The sequence below is a fragment of the Denticeps clupeoides genome, chromosome 1 (genome assembly GCF_900700375.1).
Source record: "Denticeps clupeoides chromosome 1, fDenClu1.1, whole genome shotgun sequence".
NCBI classification, from domain to species: Eukaryota; Metazoa; Chordata; class Actinopteri; order Clupeiformes; family Denticipitidae; genus Denticeps; species Denticeps clupeoides.
The window spans coordinates 41,400,937-41,404,012 of record NC_041707.1 but is presented as its reverse complement, the minus strand read 5'-3'; the positions used below and the strand labels follow the sequence as shown (position 1 = coordinate 41,404,012).

General features: G+C 46.6%; 1 long non-coding RNA gene across 2 annotated transcripts; it reads left to right on the top strand.

The window, feature by feature from the left end:
- Positions 1-533: 533 nt before the first annotated feature.
- On the top strand, positions 534-3,076 carry LOC114797736 (uncharacterized). 2 transcript variants are annotated; one of them, XR_003750977.1, is made up of 4 exons: positions 536-733; positions 816-1,219; positions 1,749-1,920; positions 2,841-3,076. It is a non-coding gene; the product is annotated as an uncharacterized LOC114797736 (long non-coding RNA). The 2 variants fall into 2 exon arrangements; XR_003750976.1 differs by having other exon boundaries at positions 534-733; positions 816-1,920.

The window sequence follows — 3,076 nt, the reverse complement described above, 5'->3', positions numbered from 1 at the left end:
CAGGGCGGCAAATTTGCCTTTTCCCTCCATTTTTCCCATGTGAAGGTGAACAGCCGTCATGACTGTGTCTCCGGTTTCTCTTCATGCTGCTCTTCCTGGTGTTACTTTCTGCTCCCCTTCCTGTTTTTTACCAGGTTTCATCCCTTTCATCGTCGTTGGCTCCAGTTGTAGAAAAGCCTCTTTGTCTTTTAGACAGGAAGGCAGAGTCCCTGATTTCCACCAGGTTTTGTGGTTTGGACGGGTGATGACGGTCTTGGAGACGGTGACATCCTCAACACACTTGCGGATGTAGCTGGTGACTGAAGTTGTGTACTCCTCCAAGTCCACAGAGTGGTCATAGGTGGCTGCATCTTTAAACATCTCCCAGTCTGTGCAGTCAAATCTGTCCTGCAGGGTGGAGATGGCCGTCTGGGGCCACGTTCTCGCCTCTCTGATGTCTGGTGTGAACTGCTTGATGATGGTTCTTTTGGCTGGGGTGAGAAGTATGGAGATGTGGTCTGATTGTTCGAGGTGGGGGAGGGGTGTGGCCTTGTATGTACGCTGGATCTTTGTGTAAACAAGGTCTAACATGGTGTCCCCTCGTGTTGCTGTTCGGAGCTGCACGGTGTTGGTATGTGTTGGTATACTGATGTGGGTGTGTGCTCTGTTGTTCATGTGACGGAGAAAACAGCTGCAGGGTGGAAGATGACGGCGTTCTGCCCACATTCCCCAGTCAGGCTGGTATCTAATGAAGGTCTGAACAATTCAGCTCCTCTAATAATCTATTATCTAACTTCATATTTTACTGTAATGTTTAATAGCTTGTTTTAATACAGATGAAACTGATGAAGCGAGGTTGCCCTGGAGCATGGAGGGCTGGAGGAAACGAAAATGAATCACTTCAGGAAAATCGAGTTGCATGTCACTGCTCTCCAGGACAGGAAACGGGGTTCTACTTCCTGTTCCGTGGCGTTTTCCTGCAGGGTCCTGCGTGGGGTCGTTTCTACGCGGATCACGGACAATTCCGATGAACCGAATCAGAGCCGAACTAACCGCGAACCGGATCGCCGTCCACTGAGCCGAGTCCTGGTGAAAGTGAACAGCCCGCCGCGACCGCGTCTCCCGCTTCTCTTCACGCTGCTCTTCCTGGTGTTTAAAGCCCTTTCAGATACTTCCTGCTCCCCGCTGGGACTTTTACTGGGGTGACCGGGCGACATCTTTCCCTCTCCGGCTTTTCGAGGTGATTAAAACACTCGTTTTTATTCGCGCTACGTCGTGTCGCTTCGGGCTCAATTTCTATGATTTTAATCGGGCTCCAACGCGATAAATTAGCGGCCAGCAAACACGAACGTCCGGTTTACTTGTTGCGTTTTTCTGAGCGATTTAACGCGCTTTTCTTCACCAGACGCCGCTTTATTCTTTTTGACGAGTGCAACACAATATAATTTTTAACAGTAGAATCCGAGTGTGAAAATACTAAGCCACATTAATATATTTTCCTTCACTTTCCTTCACATCTGGTGTCTTTCAGTGTTGATAGGCGTCAAATAGTTTTAAAATGGATGAAAATGCTCTGATAAATAACAATTCACAATGGTTTCTGCTGCCTTTCACCTTTAGTGCTCACACTGTGTCTATATTTGTTGAGCCTTTTCGAACTCTGACCCACAATCGTATTTAAATACGAAAAGTCGGAGTAAATTATGTCCAACTTCCAACCATCCTAATTGTTGCTGTTGGTGAGTGAAACGTCTCCCACTTTGTCCCAGGTTTCCAGGATGGATCCCAGTCTGTCTCTGTCGTCCACTGAGACCAGGACTGTGGTCCAGAACAACACACACGTTCCACTGAAGATGTTATCAGTTGTTCTTACACGACTGGACCACGATAAAACTCTGGAACCAACAGGAAGTGACGAGAAGAACGTCTCCATCTCTTCTGGTGAGTGAAGTAAAATCAGCATCATGAACATGGGTGGTAGTAGCATAGTGGATAACACACTCTCCTATGAACCAGAAGACCCAGGTTCAAACCCCCCTTACTGCCATTGTGTCCCTGAGCAGGACAATTAACCCTGAGTGTCTCCAGGGGGGGACTGTCCCTGTAACTACTGACTGTAAGTCGCTCTGGATAAGGACGTCTGGTAAATGCTGTAAATGTAAATGATATGGTATTTCACTAGTGTGTCCCGGTCACACTAGCAACCATATTTGGGTGTTAAATTTCATATAGAAGTGAAGTGCTAAATGAATGCTGTAAATGTAAAGTGAAAGCGAAGTGATTGTCATTGAGGACACGGGGACACAACAAAATGTGTCCTCTGTATTTAACCATCACTCTTGGTGAGCAGTGGGCACCATGACAGGCGCCCGGTGAGCAGTGTGTGGGGACCTGCAACCTTCTGATTACGGGGCCGCTTCCTTAACCGCCAGGCCACCACTGCCCCAAAATAATTGAAATAAATAAAATGAATACAATATCATAAATAAGTAGTTGTGACATGTGGCAGTGGTGGCCTAGCGGTTAAGGAAGCGGCCCTGTAATCAGAAGGTTGCCGGTTCGAATCCCGATCCGCCAAGGTGCCACTGAGGTGTCACTGAGCAAAGCACCGTCCCCCCACACTGCTCCCCAGGCGCCTGTCATGGCGGCCCACTGCTCACTCAGGGTGAAGGATAAATGCAGAGGACAAATTTCACTGTGTGCACCGTGTGCTGTGCTGCTGTGTATCACATGTGACAATCACTTCACTTTTTATTTTTTTTACTTTTTTTTTTTTAATAAAGACTTAATTAGTTACTTTTAGTCTATATGGTTAATGCTTGAATGTGAATTATATTTTAATGGGTTTATTTTAACTACAGATGGAAGTAAAATCATCAGAAGACACAAAAACACATCTGAAGACACATTCCAATTCAAGAGCTTTAGACAAGTAGAAACCCTTCAGTCACATCAGACGCTACGTGCTGGAAAGAAGCCCTACCAGTGTGTAGAGTGTGGGAGGAGATTCTCACAAACATCACACCTTAAAGTCCACCAGAGGACACATACTGGAGAGAAGCCCTACCAGTGTGTAGAGTGTGGGAAGAGTTTTACA